Below are 18338 nucleotides of genomic sequence, written 5' to 3'. Positions count from 1 at the left end.
AGTGGTGTTGGTCATGGAAAACCTGGAGATGTCACTACGCTTCTTATCAGTGTGAAAAACGCTAACCGCACAGCAGTTAACCGCCAGACCTAAACAACAGCACAGGCTCACAGGTTTTTACCAACAACTATCGTGCAAACACAACGTGTTTTTCTCATATAGTGTAATTTAATTTTTTAAAATCGCACTGCAGAATATTTCATTGATATGACAGGGGGTAGGATTGTCTGTGTGGAGGGGTGAGGGCTGAGGTGGGGGGGGGGGCAAATGCTGTTAAATATAAGGAATTAAACGTCTAATTCCGTTGCGTTTATGTCTGTTTTGTGGTTAGTGTTAGTATGTTGCGCCGTAAGCCAGAGGCTTCCGTTAAAACACGCCGGATGATACAGGTGGAAGGAATTGGGTAGATCCAGGAGAAGATCACCAAATCTCAATAGGCACATGATAAACCTTTATTCCCATCCCCAAATCTCAATAGGCACATGATAAACCTTTATTCCCATCACCAAATCTCAGTAGGCACATGATAAACCTTTATTCCCATCACCAAATCTCAATAGGCACATGATAAACCTTCAATCCTATCACCAAATCTCAATAGGCACATGATAAACCTTTATTCCCATCACCAAATCTCAATAGGCACATGATAAACCTTCAATCCTATCACCAAATCTCAATAAGCACATGATAAACCTTTATTCCCATCACCAAATCTCAATAGGCACATGATAAACCTGTATTCCCATCACCAAATCTCAATAGGCACATGATAAACCTTTATTTCCATCACCAAATCTCAATAGGCACATGATAAACCTTTATTCCCATCACCAAATCTCAATAAGCACATGATAAACCTTTATTCCCATCACCAAATCTCAATAAGCACATGATAAACCTTTATTCCCATCACCAAATCTCAATAGGCACATGATAAACCTTTATTCCCATCACCAAATCTCAATAAGCACATGATAAACCTTTATTCCCATCACCAAATCTCAATAAGCACATGATAAACCTTTATTCCCATCACCATATCTCAATAAGCACATGATAAACCTTCAATCCTATCACCAAATCTCAATAGGCACATGATAAACCTTTATTCCCATCACCAAATCTCAATAGGCACATGATAAACCTTTATTCCCATCACCAAATCTCAATAGGCACATGATAAACCTTTATTCCCATCACCAAATCTCAATAGGCACATGATAAACCTTTATTCCCATCACCAAATCTCAATAGGCACATGATAAACCTGTATTCCCATCACCAAATCTCAATAGGCACATGATAAACCTTTATTCCCATCACCAAATCTCAATAAGCACATGATAAACCTTTATTCCCATCACCAAATCTCAATAAGCACATGATAAACCTTTATTCCCATCACCAAATCTCAATAGGCACATGATAAACCTTTATTCCCATCACCAAGTCTCAATAGGCACATGATAAACCTTTATTCCCATCACCAAATCTCAATAAGCACATGATAAACCTTTATTCCCATCACCAAATCTCAATAAGCACATGATAAACCTTCAATCCTATCACCAAATCTCAATAAGCACATGATAAACCTTTATTCCCATCACCAAATCTCAATAGGCACATGATAAACCTTTATTCCCATCACCAAATCTCAATAGGCACATGATAAACCTTTATTCCCATCACCAAATCTCAATAGGCACATGATAAACCTGTATTCCCATCACCAAATCTCAATAGGCACATGATAAACCTTTATTCCCATCACCAAATCTCAATAGGCACATGATAAACCTTCAATCCTATGGTTAATTTCTTTTTTACCAGTCGCTTATCTTCATCTCTCTGTAAAATGAATAAATAAGAACACAAACTCTACACAGGGATGGTCCTCAGTCAATATTCTTAAAAGGAAAATGCAGTTAGTAGACTTTTTCTGATTCGTAATAGTAAACTCGTAACAGACTGGGATAACCTCAGATCTCAGAACCTAAGGGACAACTCAGTATAGGGAGCGGCTACCTGGTCAGTCTGTAGTTCGATTAGTATAGGGAAAAGCTACTAGATGTGACTGTAGTGAGGTCGGTGTTACCTCAGATCTTGTTAGTGACAAGTCAGTATAAGGAACAGCTACTAGATGTGACTGTAGTGATGTTGATGTTACCTGACACCTTGTTAGTGACAAGTCAGTATAAGGAACAGCTACTAGATGTGACTGTAGTGAGGTTGGTGTTACTTCAGGTCTTCTTAGAGATATGTCAGTTTAAAACGAACATCTATTAGATGTGACTGTAGTGGGATTTGTGTTACCTCAGATCTTGTTAGTGACAAGTCAGTTTAAAACGAACATCTATTAGATGTGACTGTAGTGGGATTTGTGTTACCTCAGATCTTGTTAGTGACAAGTCAGTTTAAAACGAACATCTATTAGATGTGACTGTAGTGAAGTTTGTATTACCTGAGATCTTGTTAGTGACAAGTCAGTTTAAAACGAACATCTATTAGATGTGACTGTAGTGAGGTTTGTATTACCTCAGATCTTGTAAGTGACAAGTCCGCAACTAGATATGACTGTAGTGAGATTGGTTATATACATTTACGATGTGTAATCAGTCGTTAAGGGTTTTTTAAGAGGTTTTACCCACCACGAACCAAGATGAGTCCGGGGTGACGTGGATAAGAACTGAAAAGGCTGAAGTGAAAACACATAAAACGCCTGAGTTTCAAAAATCGTGGAAAATCGTGTGAAAAAGCAACTCGATAATCTTCCCGTGTCGGTGTGTTACGTAGAATGGAGAACCTTTCCCGTCTAAATCAGAACTTTCAGAATTTAAACCTAAATTGCTGTAGACTACATCAATCTGGATTTGACGCATCGGATTTGGTAAACATCTCTAGAAACTACTGACTACTTCTACCAGGCAAAAATCTTCCGATAAAATTATGTATATTTTTTATTGATGTTAATTTTTTAAAAAGAAAATCGAAACTGTTGTTTGCGGATCAGATTTTGATTATTTTTTTATCGGTTGACGGCCTGATTTGTAATTTGGATAGTTGTAAGCTGTATAGTCTATTGTCAATATTCCCGTGATGACTTGTGAACAAACGGTGACGTAGTCGTGCACTATAAGACAATCCTGCTTGCACCTGAATCGCCACTGCGAGGAAAAAGATAACGGATTGTCATCCAGAAAAAATGTGGATTGCTTCGCAATGACCTATATACTGTCCATACAAAAGACTAACTTATGCAATCAAGCTATCGTTGGGACACTAGGTTTTCCTAGTTTACCGAAAAAGTTAAAAAGCAAAATTAAATCGATGCCCATGTCCACTGTTACACATTAAGAGACTGATATTCCGAAATCACCTGCGAAAATATGTAACATGCCCATATTCTGTGTACTCTAACGTTAGCCTATTGGTTCACATTGCGAACGACTTCAATGTGTGCCGTAAACTTATTGTTGACATATTGACAAACATATGCGGAAACGGAAAGATGTTATGTATTAATGTTGATATTGGTCTGGATATTTCAGAAACTGCTGCACCCCGGCAGCTTAGCTAACACTGCCCGTCTTAAGCACACAAGGTTTATACTATGACGCGAGTTTGGACCTTAAATGAAACGTTAAATCGCGTTATAATGTCTACGGTTTAATAGGAATTCAAACATTTAAACGCATTTATTTACCGAACAGCTTATTGGTGTAACAAATATATTGTTTCCGTGGGTTTTGTTTAAATAACTTTTGCACACTGTTAAATGCGGTATGGCTTTAACCCTCAGACATGTTACTGAATGCGGCATGTAATGCAAAGAAGATATGCATTAAAGCAAATGGAACAACTGTGCTACAGTGTATATAGAAAACTGCCTGGGTGCTATCAGCACATGAAGACCAACACAACCCACTGCACGGTTAGATATATATGAACTACATGGCCAAAGCCTGTTATACGTAGATGGGAAGGTCTTGTAGCAACGTGCGGGTGGTCGTGTGTTATCCCCTGGCTCTGCCCGGTTTCCTCCCACCATAATGCTGGCCGCCTTCGCATAAGTGAAATATTCATGAGTACGGCTTAAAACACCAGTGAAATAAAATAAATAAAGCCTGTTATACGTGTCTCATTAACTGTGTAACAGAGAGCTAGGCCAGTTACGAGTAGAGCTGGTGTCAGTACAATATGACTTAGACTGGTGTCATGTCTGGTATCCGTATAATGTGATCGAGAATGATGTCATGCATAATGCGACAGAAACTGGTGTCACGGTAATGCTGCTGGGAGAGGCGTCATGCCTGGTGTCAATATAATACGAGTAATCGGGCGTCATATCAGGTGTCAGTATATTTTGAATGAGACCGTTTCATATCTGGTATATGTACAATGTGAGTGATGTCATGATGTCGTGGGACTGATGTCATGTCTGGTGTTGGTATAGTGTAATTGAGACCGGTGTCACGTCTGGTGTCCGTGTAATTTGACTAAGATTGATGTCTAGTGTCTTTATAATGTGAATGAGAGTGGAGTAATGTCTAGTGTCTATATATCGTGTCATGTCTGGTGTCAGTGTAATCTGAGAGAGGTGTTATGTTTGGTGTCCGTATAATGTGACTAGGCGTGGTGTCACGTTTGATGTCATGGTGTTATGAATGAGAGGGTATTATGTTTGGTGTCTACAGTACGACTGTGACTGTTGTCATGCCTGTTGCCTGTATAATGCGACTGAGGTTGGTGTCATGTCTTGTGTATATATACTGTGACTGAGACTGACGTCATGTCTGGTGTTATGCTTGGTGTCTGTGTTATGCGACTGAGACAGGTGTCATGTCAGTGTAATACGACTGACTGATTGCATCAGGTTTTCTTGAGGCCAATTTGGCCTGGTCTATGACCAACAGTATTCCGTGAAATCGGTTGAGACCTGATCGCGTTTTAGTTTGTGCAGTTTTGTAATGTAGTATATGTATCACAATGTTTTGACTTATTACCTTCGGGGATTCCACAAGTCGTGGCTTTCACTACCAACCGGACGTGAATCTGGTCCTTAGCAGGTAATGGTCCTTGGCAGATAATTGTCCTTGGCAGATAATGGTCCTTGGCAGATAATGGACCTGGACTGACAATTGTCCTTGGACAGATAATGGGCCTGGGCAGATAATGATCCTTGGCAGACAATCGTCCTGGATTGATAATTGTCCTTGGACAGATAAAGGGCCTGGGCAGACAATGGTCCTGGGCAGACAATGGTCCTGGGCAAACAATGGTCCTTCTCACTATCTTTTAATCAAGCAGCTTGCCCAACTCGTTGTGAGGATTGCCAGTGTCTGGCAAAATGGAAAGAAAACGCGAGAGGGGATTGTCAAAATGCTTTCCAATCTGTCACATTTACGACGACAGTCAGCAGTCTCCAGCTACCTAGATAAAGCTTGACCTAGATCTTACATTAGCACTGAAAAATTTTGTTTTCTTTCTGATAACACAAGAGAAAAAAATTGTTGTGTACATTCCACTGGCCCATATGCTTCTAGCTCGATGTCCGTTTTATTGTTTTTGCAAGATTCGTCTCGAAAAGAGATGGTTTTCTGGATTGAGTTACCCGCTGTATGGAATGAGGAGAACGTAGAGCATGCATTCATTATTTATTTATTTCATTATTTATTTATTTCATTATTTATTTATTTATTGGACGAAGAACAGAATATTGATGGGAAGAAACCTGACATAGCCCAGTGGAACCCCACGACTATTGCTTACGGACCTTCCCACTCATTCATCTCCGACTGTACTTAGGAAGGTCTGTCGGCAACCTGCGAATGGTCGTGGGTTTAACGGGGCTCTGCTCGGTTTTCTCCCACCATCATGCTGGCCGCCGTCGTATGAGTGAAATATTCTTGAGTACGTCGTAAGACACCAATCAAATACATAAATAAATAAATAAATAAATAAATAAATAAATAAATAAATAAATAAATAAATAAATAAATAAATAAATAAATAAATAAATAAATAAATAAATAAATAAATAAATAAAGACCCTCCCTTGTACAATACGGACTGTTGGTTTAATTGACGTGTAAGCATTTAAAGAGAAACCGAGGTTTCAACCAAAAATGTGATCCCATGGTCGTCAAACCCTACACGTTTCAGCATATTTAACATGTATGTTTACCTCGCGGAAAACACTGGGCGTGCTGCATGTTAGATCTCGTATCACATACAATTATATGAATCCACAGAGGATGTAGACTTTAACAATCGCGAACTCGCAATAGCTGGGACATCCCACATATAGACCTTTTTAATGTGCTTTCTTTTCTGGGAAGTAATTTTACGTGTTTAGACAGATAAGTTTTTAGTTTTGTTTCAGCTTTGTGTTTAGCTTGAATAGGATCATACAAATGTCCTATGGCCGCTAAACGACGATTACGTTTAGCCATTGAACGCCATGTAACGGATACATCCTGACTTTTGCTAAACACGCTTAGCATCCTGACACATTGTGTGACATATCAAACATTTTCCTTTGCCTTCGAAATATGTTAAACCTCCACGACACATATAGAGCGTATAGGATGTCATGTCACTTTGAGTACAGGATCCTCGTTATGTAAACGGTTAAAAGGGCGTCAGAAGAGTTATACGACGGCGGCCAGCATTATGGTGGGAGGAAACCCACGACCATCCGCACTTTGCTGAAAGACCTTCCCACGTACGGTTGGTGAGAAGATTCATGGTCATTACGCTGCGCCAGCGCGCTAAGCAACTGAGCCATGGAGGCCCATGGACGATATGTGAAGTTCGATTTATGACACTGGCATATCTGAGCAGACTTCAGATTTTGAGTTTTCAAACGTTTAATTTGATATTTGTCAAGGTATTTCCGAACGCACCGTCAATACAGACAGGTAAGCTAGACGTTACACTGTACTTTTCTTAGAGATATGTTTATCTTATATTTATTAATATATTTCTGTTATATTTATTTATTATTATTTTCCTCTGTCACAATAAGTGTCATTCTATTCCCGCAAGGTATTCTCATACCTGTATGCGAAGACAACAGCATGTTACTGTCGCATTCCGAGTAGCCTACAGGTATGCATGTGGCTGTCGGCTATCGTCACAGATTTGCTGTCCATCTGTCTTAAGTTCTGTTAAGCTTGAGGTTTTAGTCGACCGCCACCCCATAGTAGCCAAATCTTTCAAATCCAGGTAGCTGTATTCCTCTCGTAACTTTCAGACGAAAAATGGCAAGAGAAGATCCGACTGATCTTTGCGGATACAAAATCCTTCCGTCTTGTTCTGTAAATCCACGTTTTCCTCAGGGTGAAATTGTGTGGAAACATGAAAAAAAAAACAAACAAAAAAAAACTCCAGGGTTCTTCATCGACCTGTTTTTACAACCGTACGCAGAGCAGCAAACCCTTTCAGAAGAAATTCGATATGCTTATTGTCACTTGTGTGACTTTTTAACACTGAACTAAATGGCGAAGCTATTACCGCTCGTGAAGGTTGGACTTGTATGATGAATTCAGCGGAGACTACTGAGTGATAGCAGAAAAAATGCATAAAACCGCCCTCATTATCTAGGGATTTTGAGTGTCATATTCTTACCCCTGTAAGAATTTCTAATTTCACACCAGCTGGCTTCGAAGAAATAGTCATGACTTCTTAAGTTGTGTAGTAGAAGGTTTTTTATTGCAGGAGTTGATCATTTGGCTTGCCATCTTCTGTCAATAAAGGTCAAAACGCTGTATGTAAAATGTGACGTCACTTAATTTAAATCGCTATGCACGCGCGCGTATGTGAACTATTGAAATTTTCAACTGTGAAAAGTAGCAATGACATTGCTACACTGTGGCATTTATTTGTTTATTTGACTGGTCTTATACGAGGGCGGATAGTATTATGGTGGAAAGAAACCGGACAGAGCCCAGGGGGAAGCCCACGACCATCCGCAGGTTGCGGCAGACCTTCCCAGGTATGGTCGGAGAGGAAACCAGCATGAGATGGATTTGAACTCATAGCGACCGCATTGGTGAGAGGCTCCTAGGCCACTGCGCCGCGCTGACATGATAACCACCTCTGCCACGGAAGCCCCTACTCATGGTACAAGTAGTAATGGCATTACTACACATGGTAAAAGGCGCTCTGAGATTACTATGCACGATAGCTCACTGGCATTACTAGTCCTACTGTAAAACACGGTAAAAATACCGGTGAAATTAGTACACACTCTATATCACTACACATTAACACTAACATACGATACACGGCAATAGTATCTCTGGCAATACACGGTATACGCCAGTGATAGCCCTCCTATACACGTGGTATAGCGTAGCACTCATATACACATGTACACATATACAGAGTAGCAACTACAGTAACTACACACGGTTACAGAAACAACTACAGTACTACACACGGTAACAGTAACCACCACAGTACTACACACGGTAACAGTAGCAGATACAGTAACTACACACAGAAGCAGTAGCAGCTACAGTAACTACACACAGAAGCAGTTGCAACTACAGCATACACGCGGTGACAGTAGCAACGACAATAACTACACACAGAAGCTGTAGCAACTACAGCACAACACACGATAACAGTAGCAGCTACAGTAACTACACACAGAAACACTAACAACTACAGCACTACACACGATAACAGTAGCAGCTACAGTAACTACACACAGAAGCAGTTGCAACTACAGCACTACACGCGGTGACAGTAGCAACAACAATATCTACACACGGAAGCTGTAGCAACTACAGCACAACACACGATAACAGTAGGAGCTACAGTAACTACACACAGAAACAGTAACAACTACAGCACTACACACGATAACAGTAGCAGCTACAGTAACTACACACAGAAATAGTAGCAGCTACAGAAACTACACACAGAAACAGTAGCAACTACAGCACTACACACGGAAACACTAGCAGCTACAGTAACTACACACAGAAACAGTAGCAACTACAGTAACTACACACGATAACACTAGAAGTTACAGAAATCACACATAGAAACAGTAGCAACTACAGTAACTACACACGGTAACAGAAGAAACTACAGTACTACACACGGTAACAGTAGCAGTTACGGTAACTACACACGGAAACACTAGCACCTACAGCGCAACACACGATAACAGTAGCAGCTACAGTAACTACACACAGAAACAGTAACAACTACAGCACTACACACGATAACAGTAGCAGCTACAGTAACTACACACAGAAATAGTAGCAGCTACAGTAACTACACACAGAAACAGTAGGAACTACAGCACTACACACGGAAACACTAGCAGCTACAGTAACTACACACAGAAACAGTAGCAACTACAGTAACTACACTCGATAACACTAGCAGCTACAGAAATCACACATAGAAACAGTAGCAACTACAGTAACTACACACGGTAACAGAAGCAACTACAGTACTACACACGGTAACAGTAGCAGTTACAGTAACTACACACGGAAACACTAGCAGCTACAGCGCAACACACGATAACAGTAGCAGCTACATTAACTACGCACAGAAACAGTAGGAGCTACAGTAACTACACACGGAAACAATAGCAACTACAGTAACTACACACAGAAACAGTAGTAACTACAGCACTACACACGGAAACAGTAGCAGCTACAGTAACTACACACAGAAACAGTAGCAGCTACAGTAACTACACACGGTAACAGAAGCAACCACAGTACTACACACGGTAACAGTAGCAACTACAGTAATTACACACGGAAGCTGTAGTAGATACAGCACAGCACACGATAAACACTAGCGGCTACAGAAATTACACATAGAAACAGTAGCAACTACAGCACAACACACGGTAACAGTAGCAGCTACAGTAACTACACACGGTAACAGTAGCAACTACAGTAACTACAGAAATAGTAACAACTACAGCACTACACGCATTGACAGTAGCAACTACGGTACTACACATGGTAACAGTAGCAAGTACAGCACTACACACGGTCATACTAGCAGTTGCAGTAACTACACATAGAAACAGTAGCAATTACAGCACCATACACGGTTACAGTAGCAGCTACAGTAACTACACACAGAAACAGTAGCAACTACAGCACTACACACGGTAAGAGTAGCGGCTACAGTAACTACAGACAGAAACAGTACCAACAACAGCATTAAACACAGAAACAGTAGCAACTACAGCACTACACGCGGTAATTGTAGCAACTACAGTGACTACACACAGAAACAGTAATAGCCACAGTGGTATATACTGTAACAGTATCAACTACAGTGCTATACACGGTAACAGTAGCAACTAGAGTAACTACACGCTGTAACAGTAGCAACTAGAGTAACTACACGCTGTAACAGTAGTAACCCCAATGCTGTTCACGGTAACAGTAGCAACTACAGCGTTCTATAAACGGCAACATTAGAAACTACATTACTATTGACGGTAACAGTGGCAACTACATTACTGAAAACACGGTAAAAAATTTCAACAACATTCCTATATGTATTAACAGTAGCACTTAACTACATTACTGTGTACGGTAAAAGTAGCACTGACATTAATATGCACGGTAAACGTAACCCTAAGAATACAACACAAATTCTATGTTATGAGCAAATAAATAAACAAGTTAAATGTCCGGGCAATAATTCATCAAAAATTTGAACGGATATTTTGTAACTTACGACAGAAACCCATTTTTTATCAATCCATCTATTGTAGAATGTTGCTAACATAATCAGTTTTTTTTTTATCCTTATAAAATAAGACCCCCGGGCCCTGCCCCGGTTTCCTCTCTGGCCGTAAATAGGAAGGTCTGTCAGCAACCTGCGGATGGTCGTGGGTTTTCCTCGGGCCTTGCCCAGTTTCCTCTCACCAGAAGAATGTCCGCCGTCGCATAAGTGAAATAATCTTGAGCATGGCGTAAAACATCAGTCAAATAAATAAATATGAAAGAAGATACTGAAAATTCTCCCTATAGTACAACCGGGAAATCGGCTACATCATTTCTTACAATAGAAGGTAATAAGTTCATCCGGACGCGTCCAGCGGAAAATCTGAACTTTTGTCTTATTCGTGGAAAACACGAAACCAGCTAAACTTGGTCTTAAACCTACCTGCAATTAAATTCGGCGTCAGCAAGTGACAGTTTTTTTTTACCTTTAAAACTAATTACCCCATAAACGTTCTTGTGGTAACCTATCCCTAACATCGTCAACAAAATAACTCCGATTAAAATTCCATGACATGGAAATTCTTTGTCCATCATTTGCCAAAACGTCCGATGAAGATTTGAGAACAAAACCTCCATTGTCACTTTAATGCGCACTTTGTAAATACCAAGTTCATCGCCGCTATTCGAGAGATCGTGGGAACAGCGAGATCTGACTGAAGTTTCGGCGGACGATCGTCAAGGCTTTCGCAGGTGTTCTAATTACAGATGATTTTTATGTTCATCACAGAAGATTTTAGCTTTGAAATGTAATTAATAGGTCTGACTGAGTACATAAACGAAATCAAGGCAGATTACGGTATCAGAATTGACAGGTTTTTTGGGTTCAAATATTCAGATATGGGCCTCATTTGACAGGCTATACATATTATGTTATTGATTTATTTGATTGGTGATTTAGGTCGTACTCTAAAATATTTCACTCATTCGACGGCAGCCAGCATTATGGTGGGAGGTAAACAGGTTGAGCCCGGGAGAAACCCACGACAATCCGCAGACTGCTGCAGACCTTCCCACGTACGACTTGAGACGAAGCCAGCATTGTGTGGTGGGAGGAAACAGACGGGGCAGAATACGGGGTAAACCCAAATATCACGATACAAGTAAGAATTTAGACGACAGTATATATTATCATTTATCTCACCATAAACCTGACCGCCATCATATAGGTGAGATATACCTGAGCAGGGCGTTAAAAATCCATCAGATAATAAATAAAAAATGATTTAACTCTCTTAAAACCTTTTATTTGTCATTCTAGTAAAATATAATCGCTCTCACCCAATAAAACCGTGTTCACACGATGTATATACATTTCAGCATATGTGAAAGCATATCCTTTCTAATCATTTTATTTAATGGTAACAGGGAGAGTAAGAAGCCGCCATCGTATGAACGAGAATTTCCTGAATAAAGCTCTATTCACTGAAGACACATATTATTTTGTGTCTACTTACTTTATTTGATTTAATGTGTTGTTTAAGAGTTTACTGAAGAAATTTTACTTTAAAAGAAAGTCTATGACTTATCATTATCAATGCTGGTATTTTATTCACTTAAATATGTGTAAGATTTCCACGTCAACATGCAGCGCAATCATAAGCAGGCCTATAACTGAGAAACAAACCCCCTTTCAGTGATATGGTCATTGTATGATTTTCCAGTAATTCTTCATCTTATAACTAAAGATATAGATTATATATCACATTATCTATGTGATACTGAGAGGACATTCCATGATTTTATAAGCCACTTACTCCAGTCAACCATTGTAGCTGCAAAAAATGACTTTTTAAATAATTCTGTCTTACAAGGAATGATCTTTAACTGCAGTGGATTCCTAACTGGGTAAGGTTTTGGTAAAGTCTTTGTTTAGAAGAAACACAATTTAACTTTCTGTCGAGTTATAACAGTTGTAACAGTTTTAATCTTGCACCTAGATTACATCACAGGTAAGTGATTAACGATATATGTGTTCAGTTGGAGAACTGGCAATTGGCACATCTTTAGATTTTGATCACAACTAACCATCCTCAATTTGACCAACTGATCGATCTTACTAAAATCATTACATATTGAATCGTCAACAGCACAATCTGATAAGTTGTCAGAGATAACACATACACATTTGTCTTCAGCAAACCAGTTGGGATGTCATTAATGAATAGTTCTAAGAAATGACATCGGCCCCAGAACTGACCCTTGAGGAACGCCTGCCTGAAGCCAAAGAAGTCGCATTTGTCTGCAGGCCACTGCATGAGAACAACCCATTGTTAACTGACGTCAAATAACTTTTAAACCATGAGTGAAACCCATCGTCTGTACCAAGTGAATTCTATTTGGCGCGCATACCAATATGCCATAAACGCTCAAAGGCCTTACAAAGTAAAGCATCAACATTCAATGCCTTGGAAACATCAAAATAAAGATCGACTGCTTAACTGTAGATCCATCTGGCATAAACCCGTACTTGTCTGGGAAAATATCACAATATCAGAATTCAAAACATAATTTAAAGTTAAGATTTTAAAATATTACTCTGACAAAAATGTTACTTACATCACTAAGAAATGAAACGGATATACAATTATCAGCAGTGTGTTTGTCACCTCCGTTATGATTAAATGGAGGAGCCTCCCACCAATGCGGTCACTGTGTGTTCAAGTCCAGCTCATGCTGGCTTCTCGCCGGCCGAGCGTGGAAAGGTCTGTCAGTAACCAACCCGGTTGCCTCCCACCACAATGCTGACCGCCATCGCATAAGTGAAACGCTCTTGAGTACGGCGTAAAACACCAATCAAAGGAATAAATACATATAATTAAATGGGCGCGGCATTTGCTATTTTCATGTCGACGGGAATCGGTTGCATTTCAGTGATTAATTTTTACAAAATTTACATTGGCAGCTCTTTTCCATATGAAATAACAATTTGCGACAAGAAGAAAGTCATTTAGTCTCATGTTTCCGAAGAATCACAATAGAAAAGCTTCAAAACCATATTGAGAAATTATTTGTGTGGTTATGTTTTTGTGACAAATTTGAATATTTAAGCCTACATGTATTATAAATAAGAGATAAAGTATTTTTCGCAATGATTTTTAAATACATTTTATTACGTTTATACCCAGTTTCCTCCCTCCATAATGCTGGCCGCCGTCGCATAAGCGAAATATTCTTGAGTGCTGCTTAAAACAACAATCAAATAAATAAATAATACGTTTATATAACACTTTACTTTCAATTTACGGAAGAACATGTTTAAAAATTGACAGTTGAACCAAATAATAGTGCTTTGTCCAGTGCGGTATATGTCACAAGCAAATGTCCCTTCACCAACGTGATTACACAGATCTAAGCATGGTATTTACTGGGAGCGTTCTGTGGCCGAGTGTTGAATGTGCTTGCTTTTCACACGCCAGGATACACGTTCACTTCGATATATGGTTATATCTGTACTTACGTGCGGGTAAGTTGGCCAGGAACTTTCCAAATATCGGTGGTTTACCGGACACGTACGTGCGGGTAAGTTTGCCAAGAACTTGCCAAACGTAAGTGGTTTACCGGACATTCCGATTTTCCCTACCCATAAAATTGAACCGCATCGAACAAGGGAGTATAATTCTTGAGTATTGAGTTAAATGACAATCAAATAAATCAACCAGTAACTACTTTACCAAAACTAACTAAGTAAATAAATATGGTATTCATCTACCAAAACTCTGCTGCTATGTATAGTTGATTACCACACAACAACAACAAAGTAGTGGGCCTTACGTCGTTTATGTATTTTCAACATTATGTTAATTTCTGTGTAAAATATTGATTTTCTAAGGAAGCCAATTCAAAGCTTATAGACGCTATTGAATTCTTTCACGTGTATGAATATATAAACGTGCTCATCCACGATTTATTTGCGGAAATACTCTTCAGAAGGCTTACGTTAAACCCAAAGAAAACGTAAACAATGAATAAACAGTGTTTATTAACTACATCACAAAGACAGGAACAATTCTGATTGTTTTTAATCGTTTTGTGTAACATCACGAGCCATGTATTTCCTAACTGGAATTTTAATAAAGTTCCGCAAGCCTTTGTAGACCTACATGGAGGGTGTCCCGATCGGGCTACCACAGATCAGGCGTGCGGGTAACGGTTCACCGAATTATTAGGCATCTCTGACATGTGGCCTCTGGTCATCATGATTTACAGGCCGAAAACACAAGGTAAAAAAAAGGGACGCTCATAAATTTCGTGTTTTCCGCCTGTGCGGCTGCCTTATGGCCTATTTTTACCTCTCGATTTGGCATGTGTGTTTCTAAGTTAGATCGAGTAGTCAGTCACAGGAGATATTTTCATGGTGTCATTTTGACGAGTACGGAAGGCCATTGTGGTCATCAACAAGAACACAATGTTATGTTGAATACCAGCGTGATGACCATTGCTAGATATCGATTGAAATATTTTATTGAGACTGAGTGTGAATGTCAACTGATGAAATAAAGAGAGTATGGTGTTTTAAAAAACTGAGGCTTTGTTGCACATGACATAAATTTGATTATTGCTTGAATGACAGATTTACGTTTTACTAAAAAATCTTCTAAGCACCACTGGCCTTCCATAGACTGATGCTCTCGATAAAGATACATCCATTTGTGACATATGAGATGAGTTTTCTGGATATAGAACTGTATAGAACAAGCTCGTATTAGAGTAAGCAGGAGGAGACTGAAATAGACCGTGTACTTTCGATGATGTATTCCTCACGAAATTTTGTCATCACGCTTCAAATTGGTGGCAGATTCTGACATTTTCCCAGTGAGCTGTAATTGTGTAACTGAGCTGTAATTGTATAACTGAGCTGTAATTGTGTAACTGAGCTGTAATTTTGAGTAACTGAGCTGTAATTTTATGTAACTGAGCTGTAATTATGTAATTGAGTTGTAACTGTGTAACTGAGCTGTAACTGTGTAACTGAGCTGTAACTGAGCTGTAATTGTGTAACAGAGCTGTAAATGTGTAACTGAGCTGTAATTGTGTAATTGACCTACAACGGCGTAGCTTAGCTGTAATTGTATAACTGAGCTTTGTTTGTGTGACTGAGAAGTAGTTGTGTAACTAATCTCCAGTTGTGATTTATATATTTGACTGGTTTTTATACGTCGTACTCTGGGATATTTCACTTATACAACGGCGGTGCTTCAATTGTGTAACAGAGCTGTAATTGTGTACCTGAGCTGTAATTGTATAACTGAGCTGTAATTGTGTAACTCAGCTGTAACTGTGTAACTTAACCGTAAATATCTAGCCGAGCTTCAATTGTTTAACTCAGCTGTAATTGCGTTACTGAGATTGAATTGTGTCACACGCTGCAACTGTGTCAAAAGTTATAATTATGTCACGATGACGCTATTGTGTCACGTTTCTCTTTTGTCACAAGGTATATTTATGTCACTAAGCTGCAAATCTGCTACGGCGTTGTGAATGTTGTTACTAAACTGTATTTGCTTCAAAGTGCTACAACTGTATCACAATAACGATTGTGATAATGAGCTTTTTATTTTATTAAACTGTAACTGTGTTTACTTTTTACCGGCTTTAGTATTATTATTGTAATTGAACTTTCACTCAATTCACTGTGGCTGACTTAGAGTTCGGAACGACGTTTGTGCAACTGCGTCACTGTTTTGTTTAACGTATGTGAATCTACTTTTTCTCATTTGGCCAAAAAGTATCATGTTTCGTTATCCCCTCTGTTAAACGTGACGTATTTTGTTTGTGATCGCTTTTCGAGCGGGTTCTTGTATAGTGGGCGATGCTTACATCCGCATTAGAGGGGTATTAAATTCTGCACTTGTATTTATACAAGTCTTTTTCAGTCGGAAAAATGTTCATCCGAATAACCAGACAAAAAATTATAAAATACAAAACGTTCATGAAAAAAGAACGTATTAAATGCAATCATATTTTTTTATCCTTTGGTTATATTTACGCTCAGCATTTCAGCTGAATTTTTTTTTAGGCATCTCCTCACAATATGACTCCAGGACAAGTGACTATTCATTCATTTATTAACTCTTCTTAACTGTCTGACTGTAAGTACAAATGGGGAAATACAAACGGGAAAATGTAACTGTCTGGTTGTAAGTACAAATGGGGATATACAAACGGGAACATGTAACTGTCTGACCGTCAGTACAAATGGGAAAATAAAATTCGGAAAATATAACTGTATGGCTGTAAGTACAAATGGGAAATAAAGAAATGGGAAAATATAACTGTATGACTGTAAGTACAAATGGGAAAATATAAATGCATCACTGTAAGTACAAATGAGAAAATAAAAATGGGAAAATATAACTATATAACTGTAAGTACAAATGGGAAAATAAAAATGGGAAAATATAACTGTATGACTGTAAGCACAAATGGGAATAAAAATAGTTTCCTCGCTGAATCCGTAAACAATCATCGCCATCACATTGTGTTAAACAGTAATGGAATAAAATAAGTAAGCAGATAAATAAAGATATAAATAAATAAATAAATAAGTAAATAAAAAATGAATAAAAAAATAAATAAATAAATTGTGAAGTCATGAAAGATATATAGCCAGAAGCTATAACTAGATGTCTTGGAATTGATGAAGCAGGAAGCACCTCCCACGTGCCTTATTAAATATTCTTGTGTTATTGTCACTGTGCTAAATCAATCAGTTTAATCATGACAGTTCGACAAAGGCGTTGTCTTTGCAGCAGCTGACCAGCCATAGATCGATGAGGTTTTGGTCATTATACGCGTATACCATGACAATATTACCACAAACTCCCTGACACATCTTTAATGTTCAGAAAACGAGAAAGCATGGTTGTCAAGATTCCAAAAGTATTAAAATTATTCAAATGACTTAAAATTATTCGCCGTGTCTAAGAAAATAGTCTTGCAGGATGGGTAATTACTAGTCATGCGTAAATTTGTAAAATCCGGCATATTTCTTCTAAAAAACTTTTTTTAATGTATAAAATGTATGTATACTTGAATTTACGTCCTACTTAGGCTCTACTTAACAATTCTCCAGTCCTATGACAACTAAATGTGTGAAAGTATTGAAAGTATGCTAAATCTTAAATTTCTAAATCTTGAAATTATATTTGCCGTCGAAGTATTGATCTGAAAAAAAATTGGATCTTTTTTAAAACAACATGCATGCTACTGACACATCAAATCCGCTTTTATTTTAATTCGCATCGATTCGCATTTATTCGGAATAGATAGGCATACTGCCTTCCAGTGCACATCGATTCAGTTCGAATCAATGCGTATATATTGAATTGTTTAATAACTGAATGATGAGTTTCTTAAAAAAATAATAATTACATAATAATAGGACTACAATACGGGATTCCTGCCTGGCCTGTGTTTCTTGTTTCTGTGAAAACAAGTCAAAAAACACCATTAGATAATTTTTTGAAAAATGCTGCCTAAATATTTGTAATGTTCTCATCAAATACTATACATAAGGTTATATAGACAAAAACATAAGCATACGGCTTTAAA

The sequence above is a fragment of the Liolophura sinensis genome, chromosome 12 (assembly GCF_032854445.1).
Source record: "Liolophura sinensis isolate JHLJ2023 chromosome 12, CUHK_Ljap_v2, whole genome shotgun sequence".
Classification (NCBI taxonomy): Eukaryota; Metazoa; Mollusca; class Polyplacophora; order Chitonida; family Chitonidae; genus Liolophura; species Liolophura sinensis.
This window is presented reverse-complemented; position numbering follows the sequence as displayed.